This window comes from Rhineura floridana, chromosome 16, assembly GCF_030035675.1.
Source record: "Rhineura floridana isolate rRhiFlo1 chromosome 16, rRhiFlo1.hap2, whole genome shotgun sequence".
Lineage (NCBI taxonomy): Eukaryota > Metazoa > Chordata > Lepidosauria > Squamata > Rhineuridae > Rhineura > Rhineura floridana.
Genome location: NC_084495.1, coordinates 3,939,451 through 3,954,819, shown reverse-complemented (window position 1 = coordinate 3,954,819; position 15,369 = coordinate 3,939,451).

Below are 15,369 nucleotides of genomic sequence, written 5' to 3'. Positions count from 1 at the left end.
TCCTGCATTGAGCAGGGGGTTGGACTTGATGGCTTTATAGGCCCCTTCCAACTCTACTATTCTATGATTCTATGAAAATATTTATATAAGCATGACTATCAAATATGTTTATTTATATAACCTGTAAAGATATTTATAGTGCAATCCTATGTTTGTTTACTCAGAAGCAAGTCCCAATGTATTCAATGGGGCTTACTCAACCAGGGAAAACTGCAGCCTCAAGTGATAAGGAACTTGTTCTTTTAACAAGTCCTTTAAGTTGAGAGCTTATCCCAGTCTGCGTCTGTGTTGAAATTGCTTTTTAATATGTTTTTAAACTTTTTCTTAAAAGTTTTTTCTTAAATGTTTTTAAAGCTTTTAAAAATGTTTTTAAAGATGTTTTGTTTTAATATATTTTAAAGTCTGTTTTTATGATTTTTAAAGTGTTTTTAGTGCTTTTGTTTGCCACCCTGGACTCCTACTGGGAGGAAGGGCAGGATATAAATTAAATAATAAATAAATAAAAATAAATAAATAAACTTCATTCATTTTTTTAAAAAAACACAAGTCTGCGCTATGTTTACTCACAAGTCCCATTAATTTACAGCACAATCCTAACCATGTCTACTCAAAAGCAAGTCCTAATGGAGTTCAATGGGGTTTACTCCAGGTACATGCTTTACTCCCAGAAATGGCTTTACTCCCAGAAAAGCAGATATTGGATTAAATACTTTCATATTTCATAGCCCAGGGTCTGACTCTTGGGCAGAAGAGGGAAAAAAACATTAAGCCATATTACTTATGCAAACTGCAAAAAACTCAAAGCCACCATATTCTGACATTCAGCCTAGGCATGCCTGGATCAACAAGTCACAACTCTGGCATCATTGGCTACAATCATGAAAGGGCGGGGTTACAGCCAGGGCTTTGAAAAGTTACTTTTTTAAACTACAACTCCCATCAGCCCCAGCCAGCATGGCCACTGGATTGGGCTGATGGAAGTTGTAGCTAGAGCATGGATTTGTTTTAAAAAAAGTTGTGTGGGGGGGCAGTTGACGTTTTGGTGTATATCTTGGGAATTAGACCACCTAGAAACTTACTTTTTTTAAAAATTGAAGCTGAGAGTCCGGAGAGTAAGGGGTGGTAGCTAGAGAGCCGGAGCCCCCCCCAAAACCAGAGACTCCAGCCGAAAACACACACACCGGGGCACACACACACACACAAATCATCGTCACTCACCTCCACAGCTCTTCGCCATTCTGCTGCTGCCTTCTTCTCCTTGTCCTTGCCCTGGCTTTGTCCTCCGGCGTCCATTTTTTCCTCTCAGAGTCAGACGCTAGCAGCCCCCCCCTGCCTATTCACCTCTTCCCTCATGCCTCCTAACACAGATCACGAGGGAAGAGAGAGTCTGCGCAGAGGTCCAATCAGTGTGAGGCACATGTCTTGTGTTAACCAATCACAGCCAGGAGCTGACTTCCCCTTGTTCCCGCCCCCAAGTAACATCCAACCTAACGTGGAAACGTTAAAGTTGCAGCTGAAAAGTAGGGAAATTACTAGTCGTTCCATTACTTGCCAAATGTAATGGAATTACCCACTCATTATCTAAAATTGTAACTAATTACAAGTAACTCGTTAAAAATAACGAGTTACTTCCAAGCTCTGAGGAGCTCGGATGCAATACCGCGGACTTTAGAGCTCTGGGAGGTCCATGGGCGTTTCCCCATACCCCTTCCCTCGTTCCCAGCCAACCATGTATTTCCACTTTTGTGCGTGTGCGCAAATGTCCGGGGTAAGCCCTGAAAACTGAACCAATCAGAGCAATGGTGTGGTGTTGGGGGGGAGGCTCTGCAACTTCTACTGCACAGCTACAGCCATTTATTTTTAGCCAGCCTGCGAACTGGGTGGCCACTCCAGGTGAGATCTGCAATTGTGGCTGTTTGTAAAGTCCCCCTTTTCCTGGCTGGTCTCGTTCAAGTGCGGCTGGTTGGTGCAGGTAGATCGCTTTGCTCTTTCCTCCTTGCTCAGAGACAGACAGACACGCACAGGCATACACAGCGGAGAAAAGCAAGAGCCTGGCGCTTTGCAAATGGCCACGGGAAGGAAAGGGAGAAGGAGGAGGTGAAGGCAATGGAGCATCAAGTTTTGCCTGAAGTGGTTGGGAAGCTGTTGGGAAGCCTCTCTCGGTGGCTCTTCCCTGATGCTGATGCCGCCACCGCCTACGCAGACAGCGAGAGGCAGGCAGAGCGAGAGCGAGAGAGAGAATGGGGAGGAGCTGGGAGCTGCCACTGAGCACTGCACTCTAGAAAAGCTTGGGAGTCAGGAACCTTGCAGTGGAGCCAGAGGTCCCAGCTGGCATTCCTGCATTGTATTTGATTTGTTGGACATTTGGGGTGGGGAATGAAAGGTACAAGGACAACTTGAATCGAGAACACACCTGGGCGGGTGTGCGCAAATACGCAGAGTCACATAGCTGCCGTGCCACCCCAGGAAAAGTTGGTGCTGTAAGAAGGGGGGTGCTCCCCATTAAACACTCAGCTTTCCTGCCATTCTTTACAAAAGAAGCAAGTAGTAGCAGCTCCTCAGTGCACCAATACCTCCGCTTTCAGTTCTGGAGAAATAAGTGGAATTGCCAGCCGTGTGTATCTCCAGAAACTGCAATACTGTATGCATAAAGGCAGAAAAGCATACAGTCGGTTTTGCGAAATATCGCAAACACAAGCAAACAAAAACACAGGAATTATTGGCATATAAGTGGTTTGCTAGAGCGTCTCAGACGCCTGCAACCATAGAGACTGGTGGTCTACCTTCCTAGACATGACACGTCATTACTTGCAGTTCTGGAGAAATAAGTGGAATTGCCAGCTGTGTGTATCTCCAGAAACTGAAATATGCATAAAGGCAGAAAAGCATACAGTCGGTTTTGCGAAATACTGCAAATACAAGCAAAACAAATTACAGGAATTATTGGCATATAAGTGGTTTGCATGTTTCTTTTAACAGAGGGAACACCGCAAAGCCTGTGCTGGGCGCTTTAGCGCAGATTGACACAGCAGCTCGCAGGGCTGTTCGCCCACATTCCCTGCCCAAGCCCAGATTGGCCACCACGCCGGGGGGGGCTGTTTGCTTCCCTGGGGGTGACATTCCTGCCACCGAGCCGCACAACAGTCTGGGGCTGAACCCTGCAGTGAATGAGCCTAGGGGTTATGGGGGGATTCGCCCAGCGATTACAAGCGCTGATCCCTTGCACTGCCCACAATCCCCCTGGATGGTCAGGGGCACCTGGAGACACACACCCCGGCCGGCCCTGCTCCAGAGTGGCGATTGGCAAGGAACTCCATTACAGCCACTACTACCAAACCATCAGGAAATTCAAACTTTCACGCTCTTACATTCAAGCACATGCGCGTTATTGTGCTTCGGTGCAAAGAGGGAGAGGAGCATACGTCATATTTTGCGGACCAATTGGCTGATAGGGGGTGGTGTTACAGGCAGAGCTGGGGAAAAGCGAAAAGAATGTATGGATCTTCCTGCTGTGTGTGTGGGCGCAAAAAGAGCGTATTTTTTAAATCGGAAAAGAGCGAACAAACAGGCAAAGTGGGGACTGTCAGATGACAAACCGAATATGGAAAACATGGATTATCCAGGTCAGTTTTGACGAGCCCACAGACAGACACACACACGCACTGCAGCTACTATTATTTATTTATTTATTGCACTTGTATACCGCCCCATAGCCGAAGCTCTCTGGGCAGTTTACAGCAATTAAAAACATTAAAAACAAATAAACACATTTTTAAAAAGCAATTTAAAACACACGCTAAAATGCCTGGGAGAAGACCAACAGAGAGACACATTAAATGCGGCCATGCATTTTAATGTAACATGTGGTTCCCCCCTCGGGAAACAAAAGAGATCTAATGGGCAGCATGCAGACTAGTCCCAAGAGGACTGCAAGAATGAAAACTGAAATTACAACCTTCACTTATCCAAATATTTTCTGGCTGATGTTTCAAGTGGTTTCTTTTCTCAATGGGAGAAGGCCTATCTTCTTGCTGCACTCACCAGTTTTCTCTCTCTCTGTGGTTATTTATTGGGTTGATGGAAAAGGCTGTAGGATTTTTTGTTCTCTTTCTTTTCTACTTTCACAAATTGAATTATTCAAATGTATTGTTTGGCAGTCTTAAATCCAATGGCCTGCTTCCTCTTTCACATCAGTGGCCATAATTTTGTTCCTCTTTTGCTCTCGTATTTTCAGGATCATTTATGGTATGATCCCACAGGCATTTATGGGCATTATTTTGCACACACACCCTCTGCAAAGGAAATGTTTTCTCAGTTACACTAATTCAACCCTTGCAAAAGATGTATGGGTACATGAAGACATTCATGGCAGGAGATGCTTCTGTGGTGGAAGAAACAAAAGGAAGGGAGGAAATGTGATAAATAAAGAAGTACTCTAGACTGAGAAATAATAGGAAGCAACTAAATGGGGAAATGTGAATAGGGATGCTGTGACTTTGAGAAAATGTCCCACAAGGGAGCATGCTTCCCACTGCTTAGAGGAACAAACACTGATCTGTGCATGCGTTTGCATGCCCTAAGCAGTTCATTTCTAAAGGACTCTTTGGAGTGCATTTTCCCCATTTTAATCTTAAACTTAGAAGTAAACTAGCTTAGCCCCCCCGCGACACATTCTAACTTTTGAGACACTGATCCTCAGGGGTATTACTGACAAATTCTTGGAAGACAGGCCTATGAATTGCCACTAGCCCTGAAAGCTAAATTAAACCTCCACGGTCAGAAGAGGTCTACCTGTAAATACAAGATGTTGGAGACAAACAACAGGACCCAGCCATCTCCTTCACGCCCTGATTGTGCTGTTTCCAGAGGCATCTGCCTGACCGTGTCTGGAGACAAAACAAGGGGCTACAGGATTAAAAACCAAGCAAAATAAGACCAGCTGTGGTATCTACTTTTAAAAGTTAGAACAATGAGGAAAATTCACAGGAAGGTTTTCCTGCAAATGCTGCATTAAAATGAGCAGATGCTTCCCAAGGTATGGGTAACTATTACCTATTCCTTTTGAACACCTTCAGTCTGACCTTCACTGATGCCCTGATAAATATTGCCGCTGCTTTTCAACTGTTGAGGTCCTTTTCACCTAACAATGGGCCATATTTAATGGAGTGAATGAAAAGTAAGTTTTATCTAAACCAGACAACAGAAATGGATCCCTAGCTGACATCTGAAGAGGACAAAAAAGGCAAGTTGCCCAGACATCCATTTTATGCAGAAGTCCTCATGAAAAAGAATCAGTGAATTAATCCCCATTGCATGCTGATGCAAAAGTAATTAAGAAACCAAATCCAATCCAAAGGTGTTGAATTCTGAAAATTTGTAAAGTTCTTGAATGCTGATGACAGGCATTCAGTGAGAGTCATCATTTCAAAGTGGCCACCTTGCTTTAGTCACAATTCTCAATAATTTTGTATCATTTCTTCAGTGTATGAAATGCTTGATCATTCTCTTCTTATTTATGCACGCTCCTTATGCATAATGTGAACACGCACACCATTGTACGTCCAAACCTAGTACGCACAGCAGAACAGGTAGGAGCGCGTGGTTTTGGACAACATAACTGGATGCCTTCCTATCGCACAGATCCTAGTCTCACATTCATAAGTGTGGGGCACAGTTGTGGGGCAGCAGATGCCTCACCTCGCCTCCAAGAAGGCAGTTCTGAGGCACTGACACTGTGGGCCGACGATGAGACAAAGGCATGCCTGGAAGCCCTGTGGGAGATTGGGATGGAAGCATCATGCAGGGAGCACTGAACCCTCTTGCACCCTCCGCGTTCCATTCCTACACTCTGGCGGGGATTAGGGATGGGAAGATCTCTCGGTTTCGGTTCTCTCGGTTTCTCATTTTTCCAGTGTTAAATTCAGTTCTCTACATTTCTACATCTGCGATTTTTTTAAAAAAAAAACCTCATGAAAATTCTCCACCATCTCAGTGCGAATTTCTCCAAATAAACACATTTTTGTGGGCAGTTTTGACAAAGGTAGACATTTTTGCAAACCATTTCTCATCGTTTCATGCCTTTTCGCATGTTATTTTCACTCACGTATTCTTTTTTATGCACACTTTCCCCTAATAGATGCGTTTTTGTAAATGTTGCTTAGTTGGTGAACTGCATCCCAAAATTCTAATAAATGTGGAATTTCGAAGGATGGCTGTGGTTCTCCTATTGTTTCGGAAACTGTGAATTTGATAAGATTCTGCTTGAAATGCAAACTGAAGTGAAATTCTCCCCTATCCCTAGTGGGGGAGGCATTTCTTAGTTTTGCCAGAGAGAACTCAGTCTGAAATCCTTGAATGTCATTGCCAGTCAGTGCAGACAATATTGAGGTACATGGACCTGCAGTCTGACTCTGCATAAGGCAGCTTGCTAGGCTGAAGTGTATTCTGCTCACAACAAAGAGGTAACATTTCTAGATACCCGAAATGACTGTGCCGAACAGAGGGGGAGTCCCTATGGACTTAACTGGCACCTAGGACCTGGTGTGAGTTGTGAGCGTTGTTGAACTGACATGGAACAGGAACAGTAGTGGTATAAAATTCAATATATATATAAGCCAAGGAAGCCCAACTGAAGTGCACAAGCAGAAATGGCTGGAAAATGATGAAATTAGTAAAAAGGACAGTCAAGAGGTCAAATCTCTCCAGAATGCTAAGACATTATTTAGAACCACAATATTAGAAGCTCAGCTAGACCAGGAAAAGTACCACAAGGGCCAAGAGGATGCCAGTGTGGTTAACAAGCTTAGTTAAGCAAGAAAGCTTCCTTCAGAAATGACAGAAGTCTTATTCAAAGAGGAGAATAGAAAGGAATACAAACAGTGGCAAAAGAAATGCAAGTGAACAATGATTGCTATAAACCACCCAGAGAGCTCTGGCTATGGGGCGGTATACAAGTGCAATAAATAAATAAATAAATAAATAATAAGGGGTGCTTTTATTATTTTATTATTACTATTATTAATTTTATTTATTTATTCGACTTATTAGTCGCTTATCTGGCTGAATTGTCAGCCACTCTAAGCGACGTACAAAGCAGAACATGCAAACATCAAAACATTAAGAGACTAACAATAAAAACTAACAATAACGGAAAATAATATTAACAATAACAATAAGGCTTCTTCTGCAAGGAAAGGTAGGATATACATTCAATAATAAATAAATAAATAATAGAGAAGCATGTTAAAATCATAAAGACCAGTGGTTGGACCTTTGGATGACAAGGGAGTCAAATGTGTACTAAAGGAGGAAAAAAATACTGCAGAGAAACAAAATGAATTCTTTGCATCTGTCTTTACAGCAGAAGATGCTGGGCAAATCCCTCTGCCTGAACTAACATTCACAGGAAGGAAACCTGAAGAACTGAGGAAAATAGTGATGAGGAGAGATGAAGTCATAGGCCTCATTGATAAAAACTGACAGATCACTGGATCTGGATGGCATCCACCTGAAATTGCTGATCTTCCAACAAAAATATGTGACTTGTCCGTAAGATCAGCCTCCATACCTGAGGACTGGAACGTGGCCATTGTAACACCTTATTTTTTAATAAAAGGATCAGGAAAATTATAGGCAGGTTAGGAAAACTGGTGAAAAGCACTGTTAACAATATAATTATCAGTCATATAGAAGAACAAGTCTTGCTGAACGAGAACCAGAATGGCTTCGGCCAGAGTAAGTCCAGCCTCACTAACCGTTTAGAGTTCTTTGGGTGTTTCCAGGTCAACAAGCATATACATAGAGGTGATCCAGTTGATAAGGAGTAATTAAACTTTCAAACCCCCTCTAGGATAATAATAATAATAAATAATAAACTTTATTTCTACCCCGCCCTTTTTCCAATAGGACTCAGAGCGGCTTACAACTAAAAACAACACCATTAAAACATACAGAAATATACAATTAAAATAGAATTAAACTATGAGAAAAAATAAAAACCATAAAACATACGTTAAAAATAGCGGACAATTTAAAATAATAAAATCATATACTGTAGACACCAATCCTATGACATTTAATCTTGGTCGTTCTCTATCCCAAATGCCCATTGAAATAAAACAGTCTTTACTTGTCGCCGGAAAGACGGCAAGGAGGGAGCTAATTGCACCTCACTCAGAAGAGAGTTCCATAGCCTAGGGGTGGCCACCGAAAAGGCCCTATCTCGTGTCCACGTCATATGTACTTGCAAAGGTGTGGGGAGCACAAGAAGGGCCTCACCTGAAGATCTCAAATCCCGGACAGGTTCATGTAGGGAGATACGATCTGTCAAATAGCCTGGACCTGAGCCATATAGGGCTTTGTAGGTCAAAACCAGCACTTTGAATTGTGACCGGAAACAAATTGGCAGCCAGTGGAGCTGTTGTAACAGGGGAGTTGTATGGTCCCTGTAACCAGTCTCGGTTAGCACTCTGGTTGCAGCTCTTTGTACCAATTTAAGTTTTCAAAGGCAGCCCCACGTAGAGCGCGTTACAGTAGTCTAAGCGGGATGTAACCAAGGCATGCATCACCCTAGTCAGATCAGCATGCACACCTTAATGTGGTGAGGGGGTTTGAGAGTGTTGAAGAAGCTGAGAGCAATGTCGTCAGGAGTCTAGACCAAGAGGCTAGTGTGATGTTCCTATATATTAGTGTATATATGGTAAGTGCTGGTTGTTTAGAGTATACATGGTAAGTAGTGAAAGAGGAGGGGGAGTGAATGGGCAATAGAATGCTTGATGATTGGCTGAATGTTTAAAATGGCTGACAGTATAAATGAAAGGATGACAGGTAAATCTGGGTGAATGTGAGATGGTGAATTGTGGAATCTGGAGGGAGAAGAGAAAGAGTGGATTGCTTGGTGGGGTTTAGAGAGTTGTTTACCAGGAGGGAGGTGGAGTTCGGATTAGTATTGAGTAAAACCATATGCTTATGTGCCTTAAGAAGAAATCTTGTTAATCTTGTTAGCTTTGTTATCTGTAATAAATACTTAATTTGGTTTACCAAAGGCCTGATCCTTGGCTGGGGTTTCACAGACCAGAAGGGAGGGTAAGGTAATGACCAAGGCTGAAGGGGAACTGTAACAAATGGTGGCAGCGGTGAAGAGAATAACAATACCAGTATTCAGAGTCTCTGGGAATACTAGTATTGGGACGTTACTGGTGGTTGCCTAGCAGGGGGATCTGTTGAGATCTGTGCTAGAGCGGGGAGAGAAACCATAAGAGAGAGCGGTCCGGACTGGTGGAGTCCCTGGTGGTGCCTAGAGACAGGCAGTAACCACGAGCAGGTAGGAACCTGACAGGGAGAGCCAGGGAAGGATGCATCACAGCTAGACTCTTAGCAGGGGCACCCAAGGCGGAATGGTCAAAGCTGAGACACCAGACTAAGATGCATCCAAACTCAGAGGAAGGCAATGGTAAACCAATTCTGAATACCTCTTACCATGAAAACCCTATGAACAGAGTATCCAAAAGGCAACACAAGATAGTGCTGGAAGATGAGACCCCCAGGTCAGAAGGCACTCACCGAGCTACTGGGGAAGAACAAAGGACGAGTAGCGCTGTGACTAATGACGAAGCTGGGTCAAAGCCAAAAGGAAGCCCAGAGGCTGATGCACACAGATGCAAAAGGAGAGTCCAGAGTTGTACGACGCACACAATAGGAACATGGAATGTGAGAAGCATGAACCAGGGAAAGTTAGAAATTGTCAAGCAAGAAATGGAACGCATCAACATTACAATACTTGGTGTGAACGAACTAAAATGGACGGGAATGGGACATTTTCAATCAGGCAACTACAAAATATTTTATGCAGGAAATGAGAAATTAAGAAGAAATGGAGTTGCTTTAATAGTGAGAAGTGAGTTAGGAGCTACAATGCAAGGTCTGAGCAAATGATATCAATGAGATTAAATGGGAAACCTCTTAACATAACCATCATCCAAGTCTATGCTCCAATAACAAACGCAGAAGAAGAGGATTTGGAGAGATTTTATGCAGAAGTACAAGAAGAAATTGATCACACACCAGAGCAAGATGTGCTAATAATCATGGGGGACTGGAATGCAAAAGTAGGAAAAAGAGAAGAACTAGGAATTGTGGGGAAATGGGGCTTAGGAGATAGAAAGGAAGCAGGAGAAAGACTTATTGAATTCTGTGAAGCCAATAATTTGTTTCTTGCAAACACATTTTTCAAGCAACCAAAAAGTCAACTGTACACATGGACATGGTTAATATAGGAATCAAATTGATTATACAATTGGTAGCAGAAGATGGAGAAGTTCCATACTTTCTGCAAAAACAAGACTAGGAGCAGACTGCGGTACAGATCATGAAATGGTTGTATCGAAAATCAGAGTAAAGCTAAAGAAGAACAACAAAGCAATCATAATCCTGAAATACAATTTAAATAACATCCCAGAAGCATATAAAGATCAAATAAGGAACAGGTTTGAGGCTTTAAAATTAGTTGACAGAGAACCAGAAGAACTATGGAGTGAAATCAGAGACATTATCAGGGAAGAATGCAAAAAGACAATACCTCTAGTTAGAAAGAGAGAAAGACGTCAATGGATGACTGAAGAAACTCTTAAAATGGTTAAAGAGAGAAGGAAAGCAAAAGTAAAAGGAGATGGAAACACAGTCAGAACCCTAAATGCAACAATATAGCTACTAGTACGTAGGAACAAAGAGAACTGCATTTTAAGTTACACTGATTTAATTTTAAAAATGTTTATTGTGTTGGATTGTTGCTTGTATTTTAGTATTGTTTTGTTATTTATTGTATTTTTATGCTGTTTTATGTTCACCGCCCAGAGAGCTATTGCTAGTTGGGCGGTATATAAATTTAATAAATAAATAAAATAAATATAAATAAATAGAACTATTACAATAGTTATTGTGTAGAAATAGAAGAGGACAACAAAAAGGGTAGAACAAGAGCCCTATTCCAAAACATTAGACAAATGAAAGGGAAATTTAAACCAAGAGTAGGGGTGTTGAATAATCAACAGGTGAACACACTGACTGACCGAGATGAAATAAAAGGAAGATGGAAGCAATACACTGAAGAACTATATAAAAGAGATGCCAAGAAGACAGATTCATTCATAGAGGAAGCTTATGATGAAGAACCAGAAATTTTACAATGTGAGGTGAAAGATGCTCGTAAAATAACTTGGAAGAAACAAATCACGAGGAACAGATGGCATACCAATAGAGTTACTACAAGCTATGGAGACTGAATCTGGCCAAATGTTGACAAAAATCTGTCAAGAAATATGGAAAACTAAACAATGGCCCACAGACTGGAAGTGTTCAATATACATCCCAATTCCAAAGAAAGGGGATCCCAGGGAATGTAGTAATTATCAAACTATTGCCTTAATATCCCATGCAAGTAATGCTCAAGATTCTATAACAAAGGCTCTTACCATATATGGAGCGAGAAATGCAGATGTCCAAGCTGGATTTAGAAAGGGAAGAGGCACCAAAGATCATATCGCAAACATATGTTGGATAATGGAACGGAACAAGGAATTTCAGAAGAAAATCACTCTGTGCTTTATAGATTACAGCAAAGCCTTTGACTGCATAGATCATGAAAAACTATGGAATGTTTTAAAAGAAATGGGGGTGCCGCAGCATCTGATTGTCCTGATGTCCTATACTCTGATTGTCCTATACTCTGCACAAGAGGCTACCGTAAGGACAGAATACGGAGAAACCGATTGGTTCCCCATCGGAAAGGGTGTGAGACAGGGGTGAATTTTATCACCCTATTTATTTAATCTGTACGCAGAACATATCATACGAAAAGCAGGATTGGACCAAGATGAAGGAGGTGTGAAAATTGGAGGGAGAAATACCAATAATTTAAGATATGCAGACGATACCATACTACTAGCAGAAACCAGTAATGATTTGAAACAAATGCTGGTGAAAGTTAAAGAGGAAAGCACAAAAGCAGGACTACAGCTCAACGTCAAAAAGACTAAAGTAATGACAACAGAAGATTTATGTAAGTTTAAAGATACTCCGTGGCGCAGAGTGGTAAGCAGCGGTAATGCAGCCGAAGCTCTGCTCACAGCCAGAGTTCGATTGCAACGGAAGGAGGAAGTCGAATCTCCGGTAAAAGCGGTCGAGGTCTACTCAGCCTTCCATCCATCCGTGGTCAGTAAAATGAGTACCCGGCATATGTTGGGGGGTAAAGAAAGGCTGGGGAAGGAACTGGCAATCCCACCCCATATATACGGTCTGCGTAGTAAACGTCGCAAGACGTCACCCTAAGAGTCGGAAACGACTCGCACTACAAGTGTGGGGACACCTTTTAAAGTTGACAATGAGGACATTGAACTTGTGAAGGATTATCAGTACTTTGGCACAGTCATTAACCAAAATGGAGACAATAGTCAAGAAATCAGAAGGAGGCTAGGACTGGGGAGGGCAGCTATGAGAGAACTAGAAAAGGTCCTCAAATGTAAAGATGTATCACTGAACACTAAAGTCAGGATCATTCAGACCATGGTATTCCCAATCTCTATGTATAGATGTGAGAGTTGGACAGTGAAAAAAGTGGATAAGAGAAAAATCAACTCATTTGAAATGTGGTGTTGGAGGAGAGCTTTGCGGATACCATGGACTGCGAAAAAGACAGATAATTGGGTGTTAGAACAAATTAAACCAGAACTTCATTAGAAGCTAAAATGATGAAACTGAGGTTATCATACTTTGGACACTTAATGAGAAGACCTGGTTCACTAGAAAAGACAATACTGCTGGGAAAAACAGAAGGGAGTAGAAAAAGAGGAAGACCACATAAGAGATGGATTGATTCCATAAAGGAAGCCACAGCCCTGAACTTACAAGATCTGAACAGGGTGGTTCACGACAGATGCTGTTGGAGGTCGCTGATTCATAGGGTTGCCATAAGTCATAGTCGACTTGAAGGCACATAACAACAACAACAAACTTTCAAAAAGCATTTGATAAATTACCTCACCAAAGGCTTCTGAATAAACATAGCGATCCGGGAGTAAGAGGAGAGGCCCTGCTATGGATATGTAGCAGAGTTCTACCAGTGAAGAGATGTAGAAAGGATCCATATTAGGACATGTACTTTGTAACTTGTTCAGAAATGATTTAGAGCAGGGGTTACCAATGTGATGACCGTGGGCATAGTGGCACTCTTGCTATGCTGACAAAGTCTCTGAAACTCTCCCCCCATTGCCCCCTTGGTCATGAGGTGATGGTGGGGTGGTTGTCTTTTCCTCCGTTGAAAAAGACATATAGCTGAGAGAGGAAGAGTGGTGTTCTTTCCCACTTTCAGCTCTATGTGTTTTGAATGGCTCAGGTTAATTCTACTGAACTAGACTTTTGCCCAGGTTCCTTGGCAAAGAAGGGAGGGATGTCCTGCTCTCACCAGGCTCCTCAGGAGACAAAATGCTTCCATGAGGGAGGGCAAGACCAAGGCAGTATCCCGTCCAGTCCAAAGTCAGAGTCCACAACAACAAAGGGGTCAGGCAAGGAGTAAAGTCAGAACAGTCCAAAGTCAGGCTTCAAGCAGTCTGTGGGCAATACAGGACAAGGCAACAGACAGCTCCACAGTACTCTGGGGTCACCAGGAGATCAGCCAACAGATCAGATACAAAGCTAGTAGATAGATGTTGTTCCAGCAGCTCTTCCAGCCTAGCACTGGGTTTTTATGCTGGAGCTGCTGCAACCACACCCCAAACCTCAGCTGACTCTTATTAATCACCTGCATCCAGACCTTCCTCGATAGAACACAAGAGGAATTAAGGGAGCGACACAAAGTGCAGGAAGAAAGTGACACGGAAGAACAGGACTGCAACAGCAACAAATCCCCGTGGAGGACTGTCACTGTAAGTGCAAGGAAAAACAGGAGGGATTCAGAACTGATGCAACTAACAAATCGCTTTCAGTGTCTCTCGGCAGACAGCACCCCTGAAGAGCCTCAACAAACTCACCTGCATCAAGAGACACTGACTGCAATGGAAGACTCCACACCCCAGAAGAAGGAAGCTGATGCAACCACCGCTCGCGGCAAAAAGAGGAGGGTGCTGGTGGTTGGAGACTCGTTGCTCAGGGGGGTAGAGGCACCGGTATGCCAGCCGGACAAAATGAATCGGGAAGTCTGTTGTCTCCCTGGGGCACACATCCGGGACATCGCTGACAACCTGCCGAGGCTCATTGGGAAACAAGATAGGTACCCCTTTCTCCTCATCCATGTGGGCACGAATGACACGGCCAGAAACACCTTGGAACAGATCACCTCGGACTATGATGCTCTGGGTAGGAAGGTCAAGGTTTTGGGGGCGCAGGTGGTGTTCTCGTCAATTCTTCCCATGAAGGATAGAGGACTACAAAGGGAAAGGAAGATACTGCAGGTCAACGACTGGTTACGCAGATGGTGTCGACGGGAGAGGTTTGGATTCTGGGACCATGGTCTAAGCTTCTTGGAGGGGGGACTGTTGGCAAGAGATGGGCTGGACCTCACGAGGACTGGGAAGAATCTCTTTGGCAGAAGTATGGCAAAACTCATCAAGAGGGCTTTAAATTAAAGCCTCTGGGGGATGGAGATGATAGCTTAAATACCGATCCAAAGACAGCGGGTTGTAAACGCAACGATTTGAAGGGTACAGCAGACACTGGGAGGGAGAAAGGGATGCACGGCAAAGCTCACGGTATATTAACGGAGGAATCCAATCGGGACAAAAGAGACTTCTGGTGTCTATATACCAACGCGCGGAGCTTGGGAAACAAGCAAGGGGAGCTTGAAGTCTTAGTGCATCAAGGCAAATATGACTTCATAGGGATAACAGAAACTTGGTGGGATGACTCCCATGATTGGAATATAGCCATTCAAGGATATAAACTCTACAGAAAGAATACAAGCAACAGAAAAGGAGGGGGAGTAGCGTTATACGTCAAAGACAAATACACCTCTATGGAAATCCAAGAGAGCGAACAAAGGGGTCCGGTAGAGACCATTTGGGTAAAAATAAATGGAGAAACAAATAAAACCGACATGGTAGTAGGTGTCTACTACAGACCCCCTGGCCAAGAAGAGGTGGTAGACGAGGCCTTTCTCAAACAAATCTCTGAAATCTCAAGGAGGCAAGAAATAGTAGTGATGGGGGATGTCAACTACCCGGATATCTGCTGGGAGACAAACTCTGCGAAGCACAAAACCTCCAACAAATTCCTGATGGGCCTTGCTGATAATTTCCTCTTTCAAAAAGTAGTAGAAGAAGGAACAAGGGGATCGGCAATCCCGGACCTGATCTTAACTAACACGGACGAATTGGTCACGGG